Source organism: Acomys minous (assembly GCF_964271855.1).
Source record: "Acomys minous genome assembly, chromosome: 12".
Taxonomy (NCBI): domain Eukaryota; kingdom Metazoa; phylum Chordata; class Mammalia; order Rodentia; family Muridae; genus Acomys; species Acomys minous.
Window position 1 is genome coordinate 72801432 of NC_140493.1, and position 21701 is coordinate 72823132.

The 21701-nt window shown below is 49.3% G+C and overlaps 1 long non-coding RNA gene across 1 annotated transcript in view; it reads right to left on the reverse strand.

Annotated features, from left to right (window-relative positions):
- Window positions 1-277: 277 nt before the first annotated feature.
- LOC311579694 overlaps window positions 278-21701 on the reverse strand; it is a 39409-nt gene continuing 17985 nt past the window's right edge. The window contains exon 3 of the long non-coding RNA XR_014773228.1: window positions 278-689. This is a non-coding gene — a long non-coding RNA (uncharacterized lncRNA). The remainder of the gene's footprint in view (window positions 690-21701) is intronic.

Genomic DNA, 21701 nt, shown 5'->3' on the forward strand with positions numbered 1-21701 from the left:
TACGAATGTAACATTTACATAATTCCTGATTGTGTCACGGTTCTTCTTGCCATAGGTAATCCATTGTCTACATGTGTAATAATATAAATGTATACGTAAAAAATAAAATAATTTTAAAAAAATCACCGTGGATACTGCACCATGGATACTGCACTGGTCAGAGCTGGGTGTTCAGAGAGGAGGACTGAGAAGGCACTCCATATTTCTCTGCTCCTACCCACCCTCCCTCAAGCCACCAGGCAAACACTGGCAGATGCCACACAGCACCCTTCCCCCACAGTGTAGAATAAAGTCTCTGGCTAAAGGAGTTTGGCTGGGCAGGTCATGGGGTCAGCAAGATTCCTGTTAAACAAAAGGGATGGTGACACTGGAGTGGCACGGGTGGGGTGGGGGTGGGGGAGTTAATCAAGTCATTTGGCAACAAGGTCAAGAGGATGCCAGGGATGAGACGTCATGGGGAAATGACAGCGCCGTCCATTAGAAGCGCACGCTGTTTTAGATTCCAGGGGCGCTGGCTCCTAAGCCAAATTCTCCTTGCAGAATTTTACACGGTGTGAGTCATTGTTATAAATAAATAGACCAGCAATCCGAGTGTCATCGGAAAGGACACAGTCCGGTGAGCATAACCTTGGAGGGGTCGGCATGAACTGTGAGCGCGGGAGGGAGAGTGTTGCCAGCGACGGGCTGTCCTAGAAGAGGAAGAGGAAGCAGCTGACCGACCGGTAGTGAGTGTGGCCACATCTGGGCAAGCCCAACACATAGACCCGGGGTCCCTGGCTCAGACTGAGCCACCTCACCTCCCTGTGGACGGCCGGAACTGAAACTGGTTCTTACTGCTTTGGGGGCTGGGAAGTTGAAGGTTGGGCTTGTAGTGAAAGGTGCTGTGAGGTTGGTGTGTAGTGAGTCTCACTCTAAGGATTGTACTCCAGGCTGCCTACCAGTGACGTCATTGCCTACCAGCCATGGGGGCGTGGCCCTGCCCGGGGCTATATAAAAGGACAAACCCTCCTCAAAGCTCTCTCTCTCTGCCCTCTCTACTCCCTCTTACTCTTCCTCTCTCCAGCCTCTCTTCCTCTATCTTTCTCTGTCTCTGTCTCTCTCTGGGGTACCCCTTCCCCCTCTTAAAAGCTCTACCTCCGACCACAGCCAGCCACGTGCGAGTTAGGGGCTCAACGTGCAAATCATGAAACATAACTCAGTCCATGGCACCCACCTCCTCAGGACTCTTCCCAGGACTTCTGACTCTTCTAGAATCAGCAAACACCCCGTTACGTTAGCCAGCGCACACAAAAGGACAAAATTCAACATCATCTCGCTCACTCACCGCCACCGTCCTGCCATACCCCGATGGCGCCGGGCCCATAAAATCTGCTAGCGTACAGGCGATTCCGCTGGCCTGTCCTCGGGGACCTAGCAGCTGCTTATGCCACCAGCAACCGCCAGCCATCCCAGATGTGTCCCCTCTCTCTGCCCTCGTGGCTCTCTCGCTGCCTCCATCCCTTCCCAGTCCTCAACTCCTCTCCCTTCCCCCAACAAGCTTCTTTCACACCAGACCTGTTGTGGCATGGAGTGATTTCCCAGGGGCACACCTTGGCATGGGTGGGCCCCCAAAGGCACCCCTCTCCCCGCCACCCCTCCCCCACCGAATGCTGCACTATATCTCATAACAAAATTCCTCGCCTACAAATTTACAATGACTCCAAAAAAGGTACTCAGGGCTCCTAGGAAAGTTCCAAATGAAAGAATATCATCGGGGAGATCAAACAAGGTTTCACAAGGGAATCTCAGCCCTACTGTGTCTATGCAAGAGAAAAACGGCCCAGAAGCCCTTCCTGGGCCCTGGATGTTGTCATCTGTGTGGGAGCAGATCCATGTACATTCGTGGTAACAGGTCATATGAGCAACTCACCAGCCCTGACTGCTAGCTCCATAGGATTTGAATCACCTCAGGGCGTGTCTATAGGAAGTTTCTAGATTGAGTTAATTGAGGTAAAAAGATGCCATTCCACAGGCTAGGGTCCTGCTGAATTGCACAGGAGGAAGGCACACATCCCCCCTCCCCCACCTCTCTTCCAGGCTATGGATGCAAAGTGCCTCACACTCCTGCCCAAACACTGTGACTGTCAGGAGCCACAATAAAACTTTCCTTCCGTGAGCCACTTGTCAGGAAATGTTGTCACAAAGGTGAAAAGAGTAACTAATACAGTCCCCAGAGCTGAGCCAACACAGCACTGAAAACAAAAGGGGCTGAGAACTCCGAACAGGATGCCAGCCTTTCCAGCCAGCATCAACACCAACTCTGAAAAAAGACCAGGAAGCTATAGACTTGGCCTCAAACATGTCGCGGGGCCGGAAAAGAAGGATTCCACCAAGCATAACAAAAAGCAATGTGGAATAACAAAAACCGTTTCCTATTTAGATATTTAGACTCCCATTAGGTGACACCCCTCAACAGGCCACCCATCTTGGGATCAAAATACCTGTTCCCACAGCGACGACTGTGAACTCCTGGGAGGTGAGATATTGTCCCTGGGTCCCCAGCACCTACAGCAGTGTCCAGTGCAGCAAAGCTTGGAGGATACAACTGCATGTCCTGGCCACCCTGGGTCTTCGCGCGGCATTTCTCAGCTGTGTGACAAGCTACCCTTCAGAATCATGAGCAGCAGCATCTCATTCCTGGGACCCAATCACAGCAGCCCTTCCCCTCCTCTCCAGAGCCCTGTGGCTGCAGGGGGTGGGGAAGGTGGGGGGGCAGGAAATGGGCGGCTCTGGGGACAATCTACTTCTGGGGAAACTGCAGGAGGGTCTCTCCTTACCCCTCTTCTAGTGTGTGGCCCAGGGCCACAGAGACATTCAGATTTCCTCTGAGAAAAAAAGGGACCCTCTACCCCAAAATTGTTCCAACTTAAGGTCAAGAGGAAGTGGCAGAGCCCTCTGGGTAAGCCATCCAGGACACACCTCCCTCCCAGCAGGCAGCCTGTTTTGACAGGAGGAAGGAGAGGGTGGCAGTCCCAAGGGCTGGCGGCAACACTGACCGGGACAGGGTAAGTAAGAGGCCAGAGCCCGGACAGGCTGTTGCCTGACCCACTGACCTGAAGGGCTTTCCCAGCCAACTTCCTTCCAATGCGGCCCATAGTCTGTTAAAGGAGAGGTGGGGATCCCGAGCCACCAACGCTGCAGGTGTGGGCCTGAGTCTCAGCAGCCACTGGGATGGGCCGGCCAGTACTGAGTGACTATTTGGTCAGCTGGGTGGAGAGACCAGCGATGACCAGAAAATCCTGATGGGAGAGTCTGGGCACTAGTAGGGGTACCTGCCAGTAGTAGAGAATTGGGGGGTCTGAGCAGCTTCACAGGGATAGGAAGGACAAACGGGAGTGAGTACAAGCAGCAACAAAATCCTTTGCTTGTTTTTTGTTTTGTTTTTGTTTTTCCGAGACAGGGTTTCTCTGTGTAGCCTTGGCTGTCCTGTACTCGCTTTGTAGACCAGGCTGGCCTCGACCTCACAGAGATTCACCTGCCTCTGCCTCCCGAGTGCTGGGATTAAAGGCGTGCGCCACCACCGCCCGGCCTACAAAATCCTTTCTATAGTGAACGTTAAGGTCAGTGAGACTTGCGTGCTCCTGCCCGAGCTCTGCCACTCACTGGCTGCACTACACTCCCAAGTCATTTCCATCATCAGCTTAGTTTCCTCACTTGCAACATCAGGTTAAGACCACTTACAAAGTCTGTCTTAGGCCCGAGATACTACATACAAAGTATTCAGGACAGTGTGTTAATAAATATCTACTGGCTTTTCCTCACTCTGGGCCCAGTTTTTACAACCTGTGTGAGGCAGGCCGCCTGCATTCTGTGAGCTGGCACTGCTACATGCGAGGATCTGTATTTCAGGGACCTCACTAGAGTTGCTCAGAGTCACACAACAAACAGAAGGGTCTGAGCAGGGACTTGAACCAAGATCTTTCTGATTCAGGAGACTGTACCTGCCCCTACCTTTATGGCTTTATGGTGGGCTGCCTCCTACTTCCAGGAAGTGGTGAGGCAAAAGACTCAGGAAGTAGGTGGCAGGTTTGAACCCGCTGAACATGAACCCCAAATCTTCTGGACATGGTTCAGATAATTTTGTCTCCACTGTACCTGATGACATTTGTTTTTTGTTGTTTTTTTTTTCCTCCTCCTTACTTTCTCATCTCCAGTCAATGAGACTGTACTTTCAATTCCAGTGAGTCACCGGAAAATGTAAATTAGAAAAATTAAAAGGAACATAGCTCCTACGTAAGCGCTGGCTCCGGTGAATCACTGAACACAGGTATAATGGGTGTAATTGTAGCTCTTCCACAGCACAGGCCTCACATGGGCCCTAAGGTGGATGTCAGACTTCAAGGGTTTCCTAGCAGAGCCTGGCCACCCAACCCAGGCTGCACACTCAAACCTGTGCCAGAGTTCATGGGCATGGCGATCTCACTGAGGACCTGAGCACATGGGCTCCAATTCTGAAGACCCAGTAACATTCCTCCTATCCTGTATCCCAGCTCGCTCACTGAGGGAATGCATCTTTCATCTGAACTATTTACCTACCTTGTTTCTTTTTCTTTTGTTTGTTTTGTTTCTTTTTTCGAGACAGGGCTTTTCTGTGTAGCCTTGGCTGTCCTGGACTCGCTTTGTAGACCAGGCTGGCCTTGAACTCACAGCAATCCGACTGCCTCTGCCTCCCGAGTGCTGGGATTAAAGGCGTGCGCTACCACCACCCAACCCACCTTGTTTCTTAAAGATGCCAGATCTTTATTCTTCCTGTCAAAGCTACCCAACAACAGAAATAATAATAATAACAATAATAATAATAATAATAATAACAATAATAATGTGGTTTATAATATTTATAATATTATAGGTTTTTATATTATACTATTATTTTATAATTTACAATATTAATATTTTATATTATAAATATAATAATTTATAATATTATAGGTATTTACATTATATAAATATAAAATTTATAATATTATAGGTTTCTTTAAATGTGTGTAGAGTACCTGGACCCTGATAAGCCAGGTTCTGCTTCCATCATCCCCCCTCCCCCACCCCCTGCATAACGGGACAACAGCAGCCTGTGACAGTTCGAAGGAGAATAGCTCCCATAGGCCAATCTGCTCAAATACTTGGTCCCCAGGTAGTGGGACCGTTTGGGAAGGATGAGGAGCTGTGGTCTTGTTGGAGGAGGTGCGCTGCTGAAGGCAGGCTCTGAGGTTCCCAGAGACTCAGAGCGTTCCCAGTGTGCTTTCTGCCTCGTGCTTTGTTTGAGATATAAGTGTGGTAAGAGACAGTTTCCTGGGTCCAGCCATCTCAGGAGCAAGGTCTACCTTGCCGGGCAGGGCCAGAGCTGAGTTCATGTTCCTAGGCCCCGGAACCAACGCCTACCCTGCATCTTCAGGTGTTTCGTGTTTATCTGTTGACCAGTAAAAGACGGAAAGAGGGAGGTGGCCGTCGTCTGAGAGCTAAGCTAAGGCACATGGGCCGTAAACGTGTCGCCTGTCTTCACTTAAAGCTTGCGCGCTCCTTTGTGCCCTTTTTCACTCTAACTTCCGGTCTCTTGCTCTTACTGACTACATGCAGCTTGCCGGCTCCTTTGTTCTCCCATCATTCTAAATTCCAGGCCCAAGTCCAAGAGGGGGGACATGACAGCAAAGAAACTACGTGACCTGGAAAGGCCCAGTCTTCCTCGCTCAGCCCCTTGTGTCAAAATATGATTGGCCAAGACAACCACCCACCCAGCCTATGTTCCCATCCTTTAAGAAATGTTGTACAGACCAGGCGGTGGTGGCGCACGCCTTTAATCCCAGCACTCGGGAGGCAAGAGGCAAGTGGATCTTTGTGAGTTCGAGGCCAGCCTAGTCTACATAGTGAGTCCAGGACAGCCAAGGGTACACAAAGAAACCCTGTCTCAAAAAAACAAAAAACAAAAAACAACAACAAAAGAAAATGTCGTAAAGCCTCCCTTCGGGGATGCAGTTCAGATCCCGAACTGCCCACCTCCCTGCACTTGCAAAAAAGAAAGCTTGCATTTTAAGCTTCTGTCTCTGAAGTGAATTTTTTCGGCTTCCTCCCTGAACTCAACAAGCACCCATCTGCTTCCGCTGCTGTGACTTTACTGAGCCATTATGGACTCTAAACCTCTGGAGCCAGAAGTTCAATCAAACTCTTTCTTTCTAAGTCGCCTTGCTCATAGTGTATTGTCACAGCAATAGCAAAGTAATCCACAGCCCCTTCCAGGGACTCTGTGGCCATTCAGGGAGGTGACGGAGGCTCTTAGCACACTACTTTGGCCCAGTAGCTGCCAGCTGCCAACACCATCTTCTCCATTGAGAGGTAGGGCTGTCATGGGTTCCCATGTAAGATGGCCACCTCACGCTGCCTTCAGGATCCACATTCTGGCAGCTCCGTGGTTAGAATGTTACCGCTGGGACATCACTGCCCTGCCTCCATCCCAGAACAGCAAGGCAGAGAAGAACCCCAACAGCCAACCAGGGATTAACAGAACCAGGGGAGGAGCCCAGACCTCCTGAGCACAGGCGCCTCAAGTTCCAAAGGTCAAGATCAGAAGCCAAAGTTTAACACATTTCTGTCACCAGGGGGAGATGGGAAAGCAAACATTTTGTTACGTTGTTTTAAATACTCTAAAGCAAAGCCGAGTGTGGGGCTTCTGGCCAGTGGAAGCCACTCCCCTGCAGGTAAACGCCAGAGCCACAACGAAAATACCTCAAAGCTTTCTCCGGGGGCTCTGTCTGCCGAAAGACCTTCCCCTAAGTTTTGCCTGTAGTGTCATCAGGAAACGGGGCCACCAACACCCCCCCTTTCTAGCTTGCACTTGCAGGCCCCGGTGCTGTACCCTGGACCCATGTGCACACTGGCTCGCCCGGCCTATAGGCATCTAACTCTGCACCTGGGGTCTCACGTACCCTGTAGTGTCATCCTTTTCCCAGAAGCAGCTCAGCAAAAGTCTGGCCCCTCTGGACGACAGGGATGAGGGCATCAGCCCTACTCTACCCAAGCTCGTGGGCTAGATTGAGGAGAGATGCGTAACTAACCAGAAAGTGACATGAGATAGGGGCTTTCAGGAGTTGGGAAGCACAGGAAGAGATTTGGGGGGGAGCCTATAGGCCTTGGAAGATGAAATGAGTTCACTATCTAGCCCCAAAGGGATTTGTACCAGGCAAAGTAAGGCCACATCAACATAAAGAGCTCCAAGTCTGGGAGGTCCTGGTCCAATCTGCCTTTCTTTTTCTTTCTTTTTTGGGGGGTGGGGGTTCGAGACAGGGTTTCTCTGTGTAGTCTTAGCTATCCTGGACTCACTTTGTAGACCGGGCCAGCCTCGAACTCACATCCATCCACCTGCCTCTGCCTCCCAAGTGCTGGGATTAAAGGTGTGCACCACCACACGTGGCTCAATCTATTCTTTTCCTGGAACCCCAGCACCCCTTTCCCCATAACATAAGGGTCTGTCTACTTGGCTACAAAGAGCAAACGTCACATATACAAGGGCTTCAGTGCACACGTGCAAGCTGTCTGGTGATGCGCGTGGGCTCAGCTAGAACCTACTCCCCAAGGTCAATGCTCCCTACACTGCATCCTTAAGACACTTGCATGGCCAAAGTCGCAAGATAACCACTGCATTTGGTCATTTCCTTGTCGCTGAGACTGAGTAGCTGACAGAAGCAACCTAAGGGAGAAAGGGTTGACCTTAGCCCATGGGTGAAGGTAGTAGTCCATTGAGGCTGGAGGAAGGCATTCGGGAGAGGCTCGGTCTGTGGCGGTGAAGCCTGCAGTTGCCTCCTCACATCTTTGAGGGTCAAGAAGCAGAGATCTTGGGCCAGAATAAGGGGGGGAATGTCACCTTCAAGATCCACTTACCAGCAACCTACTTCTGCTGGTTAAGTCACAAGAACTCTACAACCACACTGCCAGCTGGGGACCCAGTGTTTAGACTCATGACCTGGGGGCAGGGAGGGGGGTTAAACTTCACATTTAAACTCTAACCATCACATTCTATCCGCATTGTATAGGAGGGAGAAATGGCACGCTAGCCACATGCATCCATCTTGGGATGCTGAGGACCAAACCAACTGCCTTAGGGTGCTGAGTGCTCTACCACTGAGTTACACACACACACACACACACCCGCTTACACTCTCTTTTTAAAAAGCCTTCTAGAAGATTCATTCCAATGACTTCTGGTGGTCTAGAACTGTGCCCATTTCTATGGGTGACTGGGGGGTGGGGGCGGCGAGTACCTTCCTGCCTCCTCAGTAGAGCTGCACCTCCACATTGTGAGAACAGATTACATGAAAATACAGGAGGAACCGGAAGTTGGAGTTTCTAGCCAACGCTGGCATTCTTAGCGCCATACATTGCAGAAGCCACAGGCTGTGAGTGGCTTCTGCTGGGTTTACACCTTCTCCACGCTTGTACTTACTACAAGAGCAGAGAATGACCCAGAATTCCATACTGGGGACACAACGAACACAAAAATAACACCAATCCAGAATCCTCCACTGCAGCTATACAGGCGAGCAAGACCAGTTGAGGTTGGTCCCTCACTCAGATTCCTGGACAGGAAGGACATGGCGCTGTGACAGGTGAGCCTGACTCCTGCGGCTAGTACTGACAGGAGGGTGGTCGCTGTTGGACACTGCAGAGATGCTCAGTGTCTTAGGGGGCAACTAACCCTGGACGAAGGGCATAGAAGGCGAATCTCAACCCCGCCGGAGGCTCATCCACAGCCCTGCACATAATGCTACAGCAACAGCCAGAGATTCCCGCTTTCCCAGAATGCCTCTGGCTGTTTTCTCAGCCAGTGACTCGGTTTGGGGCCTGGGCTTCAGGAAGCTGGCTTTCTAGAACTTCTGTGGTTCTGCAGCAGCTGCTGACCAGCGGGGCAGCTCATTGAACCCTGTGATCTAACTAAGAGGATGAAAAGCAATCCAAGGGAAGCAGGAAGCCCGGGAACAGCAGCGCTCTCACACTTGTCCTAAGACTGACCCCAAGAAGTTTTAACCAGCACCGGTCTGAAAAGCAGAGCCAGCCAGTGGGCTCGGTCTCACCCTTTCCCATGGGCCAGGAGTCCTGGCCTGAATAACAAAAGAGAATAAAAAAAGAGTGAGCTCAACGTTTCTCTCTCCCTCCCCACTCTGCGCTTCCTAGCTGCTGAGGCCCCTTGGCCATGCCTTCCCTGCCAATGCCAATGGAGTATATACCTTGAAGATGAGCCAAAAAGAAGTCCTTCCTTAAGCTGCTTTTATTGGATTGGGGGGGCGGGGGGTTGCTTGTTTGGTTGGTTTTTGTTTTGTTTTGTTTTTCAAGACAGGGTGTCTCTGCGTAGCCTTGGCTGTCCTGAACTCACTTTGTAGACCAAGCTGGCCTCAAACTTACAGAGATCCACCTACCCCTGCCTCCTGAGTTCTGGAATTACAGGTGTGTGCCACCAAGCCTGGCTTATTGAATATTTTTAATGATTTATTTATTTTTATTTCATGTGCAGGTGTAGGTGTTTTGCCTACATGCATATCTGTGTGAAGGTATTGGATACCCTGGCATTGAAGTTACAGACAGCTGTGACCTGCCATGTGGGTGCTGGGAATTGAACCTGGGCCCTCCAGAAGAGCAGCCAGTGCTCTTACCTGCTGAGCCATCTCTCCCCTAGCACACTTTTATTGATATTTTGTCACAGCAATGATAAAAGTAGCTTACCCAGCATCCCCTGGTGTCTGAGTACACAGCATGCAAGCAGCTGCTGGGGTTGGGTAGCAGCAGTACCAGCCCCCACATAGGAGTGGAGCTGATGTCTGCATCTTTTTTTTGCTTGTTTGGTTTGGTTTGGGGTTTGTTTGTTTTTTGTTTTTTGTTTTTTGTTTTTTTTTTAGACAGGGTTTCTCTGTAGCCTTGGCTGTCCTGGACTCGCTTTGTAGACCAGGCTGGCCTTGAACCCACGGCTATCCACCTACCTATGCTGGCATTAAAGGCGTATGCCACCACTGCCTGGCTGATGTCTGGAGTTTATATACCTAAAGTCTCTGATTGGACATTCAAGCTATCAATCAGAGCCCTTACCCCAACACACAGGACATTTTGTCACGGGAGCCACCCTGCTTCTGCTACAGCTAACCGGTGTAGAGACAGACCTGTCTGCTAGGTCAGTGAATCCATCATCCCTTGACAGACTCACTCCCCCACCCTGACCCCTACCCCCACCCCACCACACAGACACACACACACACACACACACACACACACACACACACACGAGATGTCAGCAGGAGCCAATCAGATTCTATCCCTAAAAAAAAAAAAAAAGAACTACTGCTTCCACAAAGAAAACCCTGTTATGTAGAGGCAGGCTCACCCACAGCTGAGCAGTGAGCAAAGGGAAACTTTTGATATGACAAGGGAGGGGGCAATGTGGGACAGTACAGCTGGTACTGTAAGAATCAAAGACATCTACTAAAGCCAGATTCCTGGGCCACATGCCTGGAAAGTCCAGTTTAGAAGAGTGGCCAAGATCTGGCTTAAGCTTCCGTGCCAAGAGGCAGTTGTGGTGACTCAGCAGCCATGCTTTTGTCCCCAGTGGAGAGTGGAGGAGGAGGGTGCGGAGAGGAAGATGCAAAGGAGCAGATGACCGAGATGACCACAGGCAGATCCGTGAAACCTTAAGAGCCACCTTGGTTCTGAATTCCCTTTAGGTCTCACCGCCCTTGAACTGATGGGCCTTCTGCATGTCATCCTGGTGACATTGGGCTATAAGGGGTTGTCTCTCGAGCTGCCTGAGAGGGGCTGTGCTCTCTGCCCCTGCTTGCTAAGAGCTTAGAGGCCTCATGAATGTACGTCCGGCAATACCATTTCCACCCCACATACTGGCTGGCAAGTGTCTCGTGCTGTACAGAGCCAGGTCCCTCCAGACCCGGGATCTCTTCCTCCTCTAGGATGGTAGGTATAGGGAGGCAGTCTTAACAGCTCTTTTTCCCTCATGGAGCCATGGGACAAAGCAAAGCCAATGTCATGGGAGCCAGGCAAATCTTCATCGGATTCAAAATCCTAGACCCAGCTGGCTACATCAGCGTATCCTCTTGGGAACGCTAGTGCCTCCTCAGAACCAAGGAGCCAAGGGAAGCAGTCCCACAAAACTAGCACAAGATGCAGGGTCTTGATAAATACTCACTTTCTCCCATAGACCCAATTAGAAACTATTTTCCTTCCTTTATTTTATTTTATTTTATTTTATTTATTTTGGTTTTTCGAGACAAGGTTTCTCTGTGTAGCCTTGGCTGTCCTGGACTAACTTTGTAGACCAGGCTGGCCTCGAACTTACAGCGATCCACCTGCCTCTGCCTCCCAAGTGCTGGGATTAAAGGCATGCGCCACCACCGCCCGGCTCCTGTATTTTTTTTTAATTATTTATTTTATGTGTGTTAATAAGCTGTCTTCACGCACACCAGAAAAGGGAATCAAATTGTGAGCCACCGTGTGGTTGCTGGGAATTGAACTCAGGACCTCTGGAACAACAGTCAGTAGTGCTCTTACCCGCTGAGCCATCTCTCCAGCCCTCCTTCCTTTATTTTTTTAAAGACCATTTTCAAAGTCTGCCCTGCTCCGTTCTGTGTGACGAGCACCATAGTCTCCCCTCAAGGCTGACATGCAGCGGAGACCTCATGGCTTTACAAGGTCCTTTTTTTGTGACTTTGGGTTTAAAGTACGCTCTCATTTTTTCTTTTTCCCTCTCGCTCTCTCCCCCTTTCTCTATGTAGGCACACATGCACTACCGAGTGTGTGTGTGTGTGTGTGTGTGTGTGTGTGTGTGTGTGTGTGTATGTGATACAGTTCTATATATGTATGTATAGGCATACATGTAATACAGTGTGTGTATGTATATGTGTGTGTAGGTACACATATGACACAGACGTGTATGTGTATGTATAGACACACATGTGATACAGTGTGTGTGGTTTTGCGTTTAGGCACACATGCTACAGTGTGTGTATAGCGCACATGTGTTACAGTGAGTGTGTGTTCGTGTATAGGCACATGTGTTACAGTGTGTGTGTATAGCACACGTGTTACAGTGTTTGTGTATATAGGCACACAAATGCTACCATGTGTGCGCATATGGGTAAACATGTGCTACAGTGTGTGTGTATAGGCATATGCCACAGTGTGTGTTATGTGTATATGTGTATGCACACACATGCGTGTACGTGTAGGTCAGAAGTCTTGAGGGACTTCATTTCTTCCTGCCACCGTGTGGGTGCCAGGCCTTGAACTCAAGTTGCCAGGCTCAGCAGCACGCTCCTTTACTTGCTAAGCCATATCACTGGCCCAAAGCTTGCCTTTTAATCATATGCTGGTGGCAGTAAGGAAGCCAGCAGGCTGGCTCTCTGTATGCTCCTGGTGAGCATATTAGTTGGTATATTTTCTTGAAAGTGACTGGGCACCATGAACCAAAAGCTTGGTAATGTTCATATCCTTTGTTTCATTGCTACAAATCTAGCCCCATGAAATAACTCTGAGAAAAGCCAAGTATGGTACTTACGAGTGTACTCAATAACAAGAGGAAAGTGCAAACAGCCCAAACATCCTGCACGTCACAGCCCTTTCAAAGCACTGCATACTATCTGCCCACTTAATGGCCAGTGAATTTTTTAGTTTTTGTTAACATGGAAAGATCAAAATCAGGACTTGCAATGGGATGGTGATGTTAGCCACTCTGGGGACTGTGTGGAAAGGATGAGGCACTTATGCCACTTACAAAAGGAACGTGGTGGAGGCATTGAGGAAACCAAGGCAACAGGGAGCTATGGCCTCCTGAGTTTTCTTTTCTGGGTTCAAGTAGAGGTAGGTCTCTTCCAGCACTGTGGCCTCCTCCAGACAAATGCAGTCTCTCTCACATACATCTATGACCCCTAGAGACCAGAATTGACTCACTTGTTTTTAGAAACACAGAATCTGTCTGTCTATCTGTCTACACGTCTCCCTCCCTCCCTCCTTCCCTTCCTCCCTCCCTTCCTCCCTTCATGTCTGTCTCTGTCTCTGTCTCTGTCTCTGTCTTTCTCTCTCTCTCTCTCTCCTCTACCATTTTTCTTCATGAATATTGCTCTAACTTAAAATGATGTTCTATAATTAATATTTATGTAGGGAAGAAAACAGTCACCTGCCCCCTAGAACTACCTCCCAGGGTCAACAGAAGTAGGCCTTGCAAGCACAACATGGCTGCCACACTTGTTGACACTGAGAGCCCCAAGACCTGAGAGCTATAATTTGGATCAAGGTTTCCTCAGATTCCAGGGCCCTCAGGTACACAGAAAGGGAAAAAAACAAATCAGCATTGTCCTAGACCTCATATTATTTCCACACTTTTCCCCCCAGGGAGCTGGGAAAACCACTTGGTAAAGTACTCATTTTATAAACCTGGGGACCTGGGGCTGGAGAGGTGGTTCAGCGGTTAAGAGCACTGACTGCTCTTCCAGAGGTCCTGAGTTCAATTCCCAGCAACCACATGGTGGCTCACAACCATGCACAATGAGATCTGGTGCCCTCTTCTGGCATGCAGGTGTACATGCAGGCAGAATACTGTATACATAATAAATAAATACTTTAAATATTTTTTTTCTTTTGAGACAGGCTGTAGCCTTGGCTGTCCTGGACTCGCTTTGTAGACCAGGCTGGCCTCGAACTCACAGTGCTCTGCCTGCCTCTATCTCCTGAGTGCTGGGATTAAAGGCGAGCGCCACCACGCCCAGCTAAAAATAAATAAATTTTTTAAAAAAAGGAATAATTAAAAAAAACCTGGGGACCTGAGTGCAATCCCCAGCTCCCACATAAAAGGCCAGGTATGGTGCATTACAGTGCACAAGAGGCAGAGGCAGGGAGTCAGTCCGTGGGCTCACTAACCAGCCAGTGTAGCCTAATCAGTGAGTTCTGGGCCAGCGGGAGACCTTGTCTCCAAAAACAGGTGGACTAACTATCGTGATGCACACCTTTAATCCCAGCACTTGGGAGCCAGAGGCAGAGCTCTGTGAGTTCAAGGCCAGCCTGGTCTATATAGTAAGTTCCAGGCCAAATGAGGCTACCTAGAGAGACCCAGGCTAAAAAAAGAAAGAAATGGGGCTGGGAAGACGGCTTGGCGGTTAAGAGGCTGCTTTTCCAGAAGACCTAGGTTTGATTCCCAGCATGTACACGGCAACTCACACTGTCTAAGTCCACTTCCCAGGGATCCAGACACACACATGGTGCAGACACACACAAAGCCAAACTGCCACACACAAGTAATTTTAAAACAAACAAAGTAGACACCTTCTAAGGAACATACCTGTGGTGGATATTCATATTCTCTCTCTCTCTCTCTCTCTCTCTCTCTCTCTCTCTCTCTCTCTCTCTGTCTCTCTCTCTCTCTCTCTCACACACACACACACACACACACACACACATCTACCACACACACATTCACCTGCACACACAGAACTATTTTTTTCAAATGCAAATTCTTCACCCAGAGACAACCAAGTGCACAAGGAAACATGACCTCATGACTGAAAACCAATAGGAAAAACTAGACAAAAGAAACTAAACAAAAGGACAACAGACAAAGGCCCACTCCAAAGAGGCAAAGCCAAACTTGGGGAGAAAAAAAGGGGGGGGGCAACATGGTACATTTGAAAGAACCAGAAAGAACACCAGCTAAATATAAAGGACAATAAGTGAAGTTTTGAAATAAAAAGGCTGCAGCAGCAGCACCATAGGCCAAACCTCCTGGACGCAATGTACACCTGGTGCTGGAGAAGTGTCCTGTCAGCACACTGCTTTTTTTTTTTTAAGATTTATTTATTACTGTGTATAGAGTATTCTGCCTGCATTTATTTATTACTGTGTATAGGGTTCTGCCTGCATGTACACCTGCAGGCCAGAAGAGGGCATCACATCTCATTATAGATGGTTGTGAGCCACCATGTGGTTGCTGGGAATTGAACTCAGGGCCTTTGGAAGAGCAGCTGGTGCTCTTAACCGCTGAGCCATCTCTCCAGCCCCCCAGCACACTGTTTCTAAGGCAAGGAAGGGTATACGGGGTTCAGGTCCTCAGATTGTTTTAAATTTTGCCATAAATTCCTCCTCAGGAAATCTTACCTGTAGAGCAAGCACGGCCTCTGTCCTTGCCAGGCCCCCTTGAGGGGTTAACCTGGGCCTGTGTTTAGTGAAGTCCACTTCCTCTGCTGTCACAGCAGCATTCCAGCATGTGGGTAAGAGTTTGGGACTTTTTTTTTTAATCAAACTTTTGAAAGAAGCAGATCTGCCCCAGGCCCAGTTTGCCTCCGCCTGTTTCTGCAGGAATGAAGATGCAGACAACAACAAACAGATGGGCTGAGGAGATTCTCAAAGGATGAAGTCCAAACGGACAGTAAACATCTGTGAGAAACACTCAAACTCTTTGGCTGTCAGAGAAATGCAAATCCAGGACAGCCAGGGCCACATAAAGGGATACTGTCTCAAACAACTACTGCTGGTGAAGATGGCGACGATGCAGAGAAAAGGGAGCACTCCCACCCTGCACATGTGCAGAGGGCAGGGGGTGGGGAAGGACAGTCTAGCCACTATATAAATTAGCAGAGGCCTTAAAACTAAAAGGAGAGCAGGGTGTGGTGATGCACGCCTTTAATCTCAGCACTCAGGAGGCAGAGGCAGGCGGATCTCTGTGAGTTCGAGGACAGCCTGGTCTACAAAGGGGATCCAAGACAGCCAAGGCTACACAGAGAGACCCTGTCTCAAAATACAACAACAACAAAACTAAAAGGAGATTTAGCATTCTACTCAGTTATGTGCATTTACTGGAGGGCTATAACTCAACACGTCACAGAGACAGCAATCGTTGCTGCTGCTAGGCCATGAGACCAACGCTGGTGACCAGCAACAGAGGAATGGATACAGACAATGCTTTATAGACACTCGGAAACGGTCCCCATCTATTAAGAGGGATGTTACATAGTTTACAGGAGACTGGATGTAACCAGGGGCATTAAGCGAACTAAATAAGCCTTGGACAAATAACATCTTTTTCTCTCATTTGTGGCTCCTAGACTTTATGTAGATCCATAAAATTGTGTATGTGTATACGACATGAAAATAGATACAAAACTGGCTAGAGGGAGGAAAGGGACTATCAGGGAGAGAGAGATAAGAAAAAAGAAAAGAAGGACGTAAGTGTGAGAGATATCCTCAAAGTGCATTATATAGTCATGTGACAATGTCCTCGTGTAATCCAGTACAATGAATACACACAATGAAAGCATTTAAAAGATTTAGGTTTTTTGTTTTGTTTTGTTTGGGTTGATTGGTTAGTTAGGGTTTTTTTGGGGGGGTTGTTGTTGTTTGTTTGTTTTGTTTTTTTGAGACAGGGTTTCTCTGTGTAGCCTTGGCTGTCCTAGACTCACTTTGTAGACCAGGTTGGCCTCAAAGTCACAACAATCCACCTGCCTCTGCCTCCCGAGTGCTGGGATTAAATCTGTGTGCCACCACCGCCTGGCCTGGTTTAGTTTTATTTTATATGTGGGTGTGTATTGAGTATGTGTATGCCGGGTTTGTGCAGGCATCCACAGAGCCCAGGAGAGGGCAACAGATTCCCCCTGGATCTGCAGTTTCAGACAGTTGTGAGCTGCCCAAAGTGGTTGCTCTTAAGCACAGAGCCATCTCATCTGGTCCGGCTGTTTAAAGGTTAGGGTGTCGGATACATCAGGGCTCTGTGTCTTCAGAGCTAGCTGTTTGCTGCTCATCGGGTTCCTCCGTCCCCTGGTCCCAGTCAGTCAGCCAGCCAACAAGCAATTATTGAGAACCTGCTGAGCGCCAGACATCCAAGAGCTGAGGACACAGCCTTAAATAAAATAGTTACAGCCCTCCCGGTATTTACAAATAGAGTGAGGAGACTGACAGAGCACACACCCGCGTAAACACACCATGCTCTAGGTGGCAATTACCGAGGGCTGAGATGATGCACTACAGGGGGGGAAATGAGCATGGTGCTGGGCACGCTGTGTGAACTCAATACTTGGGTGTGCGGAATAGACATCCTGGCTGATGCTTAAACCCCTAAGAGAAAGCCAGGACACCAGTGCTTCGACCCTCAGCTTCCAAAAAGCCTATGGCGATGCACAGCACTCTGTGGCAGCCCCTAACCACAGCCCAAAGAAGCAACAAAGATAAAGACGTCTAAGCCGTGAGCCAGTCCTCAGATAAACCTGCCAGGGAGGTCTGTGGGGCAGCTGACTCTATTGTGCAGAGTTTCTGTCCTTTGCTGATTGAGACCAGCCAAAAACCCAGAGCCCCCGCTGCCAACACCATGGAATGTTAGCTCCAGGGCTCTAAAGCCAAAGCTTTGGGGCTTTGTTTCCAGCTCTCTGAGGGAAATTCATCTGATCCCTATCAAGGGAGCTGGCCGCCCGTCCGGCCGACACACCTCTCCAAACCTGGTTTGAACCCAGCCTTGAGTGTCACAAGGAGAAATCAAGGATCTTCAAAGGCTTCTGCTACATGGTCCCAAACAGGCAGGGCTCAAACAGTCTCTGAGTGCCACAACTGGACTCTAATCTCAGACATTTGAAGACTTGGCTGAGGAACAGTGGCCACCAGAATTGAGCAGAACCCAGATTTTGTGGTTTTTCGAGACAGGGTTTCTCTGTGTAGCCTTGGCTGTCCTGGACTCACTTTGTAAACCAGGCTGGCCTCGAACTCACAACGATCCACCTGCCTCTGCCTCCCAAGTACTGGGATTAAAGGCGAACGTGCAGCCACCACGACCCAGCTCAGAATTTTAAACCAGGTGTCACAAAAGGACCCTCCTCCTTTACTTTCGTAGCTGTGCCACTCTCAGGCCAGATCCAACAGGTCCTCTTCCTCCCCTCAGGCTGGTCCAGGACTTTTCTAGGAGTTTTAGTAAACTTAATAATGAGGACAGCATGGTTGTTTCACCCTGAGATTCAACAAGAGAGACTAGCCATCTTTTATCCCAACACACCCAGGGTCAAGGAAACTGCAGCAGCCTCGCTTTAGAGAGCTGCCCTCAGCGTGCTTGGAAACAAAAGGTCAGAGGGCTTTAACTCTTCCCTGCCCAAGAAGAGAGGTGACCCATCTAAATCCAGTCAGCAGCTGAGAGCCAGGCAGGCTTGCAGGGCTCAGGCCTCTGGAGGCTGCAAAGCACATGTTCAGTGTCCCAGCCCTGTAACAAATTCCTGAGATAAAAACGAAGAGAAAGCTACCCTTTACCTCATTGTCTTGGAGATACCAAGCCTATAATCTATTGACCGTTGTCTGGGGCCTGAGGCTGACCAAAATCAAAGGAGTATGTGGTTACGCCAAGCCAGTCACCTCTTGGTCATGGAGTGAGTGCCACTCACCCCTCAATGGTACCACCCTGAACACAAAGTCTATTTTTAAAAGGGGAGGGGGGCTGGAGAGATGGCTCAGCAGTTAAGAGCACTGACTGCTCCTTCAAAGGTCCTGAGTTCAATTCCCAGCAACCACAGGGTGGCTCACAAGCAACTATAATGAGATCTGGTGCCCTCTTCTGGCCTGCAGGTGTACATGCAGGCAGAATACTGTATAAATAATAAATAAATCTTTTTTTTTTTTTTTTAAGCTGGGCACGGTGGTGGTGGTGGCGCATACCTTTAATCCCAGCATTCAGGAGGCAGAGGCAGGAGGATCTCTGTGAGTTCAAAACTAGCCTGGTCTACAAAACTAATTTGGAGTCCAGGAAAGCCAGGACTACACAGAGAAACCATGTCTCAAAAAAAAAAAAAAGCCCAATATTTATTTTGCATGTCTGTTTCTATGTGGGTGCATGTGTCCCATGGTGTTCTCTCCTTCCACTAGGTGGACCCTGGGGATTAAACTCAGGTTGTCAGGCTTGGTGGCAAGTGCTCCTACCCACTGAGGTGTCCCCCTGGCCCAAAGTCTCTCGACACAATGTCTTGGATACACCGCACAAGATCCTTCCTGCCTCAAAATCCTGAGTGCTGGGTTTATAGAAATGCAACAGTTTGCACGGCTTGGGCTCAAGGCTTTCTTCCATGGGGCTTTAAGGGACACTTAGTGAGGTGTAGGTAGAAAATCTGGGGCTCAGGCCATCCATCCAGCACCCCATTCTTCCCGAGGACCAGCCGCCTTTTTAAAATGACTGGCTCAGCTCAGCTTGCTGGGAAACTTCTGGCACTTTGCAGGTTTCAGCACCGAAGTCCCTGTCTCTGGCAGGAAGACCTCGGTTCTAGACAAACTAGGATAGCTGATCACCCCACACAGCCTGCAGAAGTTGGGGCGCCATGTCAGGAAGGCTGCTGGCTCCCAAGCCTTCGTGGTTTGAATTACTGGCAGTTCCCTTGCAACCGTTTGGCTAATGAAGCCCAGAGCACTGTTGTTAACACGGCTTGATTTTCCACTTCCTTCTTCCCTTGCTAATGGCTCCTAAAACATCAAGCCTCGCCCTGAAGTCTTTCTGCATGCTACTCTTGAAGAAAGCTGACTTGAAAACTCCCCAGGCAGTCAACCCTCACGTCTTCAGAGACAACCAGGCGTCTAGTGAGGCAGATGGAGGAATCTTAGAAACTAGGCCATCCACCCAGGCTCTGCCTGTCCAGGAGCTTGTGTGCCCTTTTCTGAGTCCCAGGGTGAGATATGGGAGTCTTTACTAAAGGGAGCAGGGGAGACAAGGTCTCTCTTTATGGTCCAGGCTGGTCTCCCGCCCCCTCCCTCCCGCCTCTGCTGAGCTGGGATCACAGGAGTGTATTGCCATGTTTGGCTTTGGAGGGTGGAGTTCCAAGGACATGGCCTTGATGACCGGCCCCCTCATTCTCCACAGAGACATGAAGGGTCTTGGCCAAAGGTTCACGGCAAGCTGAGGCCAAAGCTTGGGATGCTCTCTAGAGGTTTGTTTTCGAAAACATGGCTCCCTCTGCCAGCACCCGAACCACCCTCAGCAGCCCCGCCACGTGCCAGAGAAAGCTCAGAGTGCACTACGATGAGGGATCTGTTTAATGTTGAGCTCTAAGCCTGGTGGGAAAATGAGCCAAATACTGAAAGATTAAAAATGCTGATCTTTACAAACAAATCAGGGTTTAATTTGGGGTTTCTTAAACCGTCACTGGGGGGGGGGGGAGAGCTGGGTCCTTGACCAAATACTCAGCATTCCAAACCAGGAAGATGAGAAGCATCTTACTCCCCTCTGAGGAGGCGGCAGCAGCAGGAGCCGGTGTGCTGGCCTGCCTGCTGTCCGGAAGCTCGAACGGTGGGCAGACTGGAGAGGAGAGCCTACAGGCAAAGCCAGAACCAGCTCCAGCTGCCTTCATGGTGCTCAGCAGTAGATGGCAGAGCTAGGACTTGAACCCATATCTACGCTTAGTGACCCTGCTAGAGCAAATGAGGAGCTGGAGGAAGGATTAAGAAATCTGTTTTCCAGGCATGGTGGTACATGCTTTTAATCCCAGCACTTGGGAGACAGAGGCAGGCAAATCACTGTGAGTTCGAGGCTAGCCTGGTCTACAAAGCAAGTCCAGGACAGCCAAGGCTACACAGAGAAACCCTGTCTCAAAAAACCAAAAAGAAAAAAAAAAAAAGAAAAGAAATCTGCTTTCTGCTACCCAGAGAGTCTACTGGGGGCCCTCCAGAGCCCTACCTAAGTTATTCCTGTTATGTCTTTTGGGCTGATTCTTGAGTGTTTACACATTCGGTTGGTCAGTATACACTGTTGTGTACTGTCACAGTGTCCCAGGAGCCCTCCGGTCAACGGAGATGTGTTTGAATGCACGGCTCAGGAAGCCTTCTAGGAGGAGGCGATCTTGCAGGGGGACTTGGGTTAGATTCAGACACATCAATTGTCATGTCAAAATAACACTTGCAGGTTAATGATATGGTTCCACGGGTGTGGTGGGTTGAATAGGAATGACCCTCTAACTCGTGTGTTTGAATACATGGCCCATAGGGAGTGGCACTATTAGGAGGTGTGGCCTTGTTGGGGGACATGTGACACTGTGGGGGCGGGCTTTGAGGTCTCCTATGTTCAGTCTCCTCCCAGCCTGGAACACAGTCTCCTTCTGCTGCCTGTGGATCAAGATACAGAACTCACAGCTCTGTCTCAACCACCATGTCTGCCTGCATGCTGCCATATTCTCTGCCATGATGATAATGGGGCCAAAGCTCTGAAACAGTAAGGCAGCCCCAATGTATTGGGGTTTTGTGAGTGTGTGTGTGTGTGTGTGTGTGTGTGTGTGTGTGTGTGTGTGTGTGTGTTAATAAGAGTTGCGTTGGTCATGGTGTCTCTTCTCATCAAACAAAACCCTATCAAAGACAGCGGGTAAAAGTGCCTCTCCCAAGCCTGATGACCTGAGTTTGACCAAGTAAACAAAATGTAATTTTTAAATTAAATACATTGGCTAAATTACTCATCTTCTTGCAACTTAGGTCCTCTTTCGTGGGGGTGGGGGGTGGGGGAAGATTCTGAGTTGGTACCATTAACCAGAACCAAGGGGCAGGGTGGAAGGGCGCCATTTGTCTCCAGTTAATCTAACCCTCAATGTGCTAATAAAATCCACAAGCCTATATTATATCGGCCTCCACCAACCCCGGGAGGGTGAGATAAGATATCTACCTAGTACCTCTGTGCCAACTATTTCAATAATCCC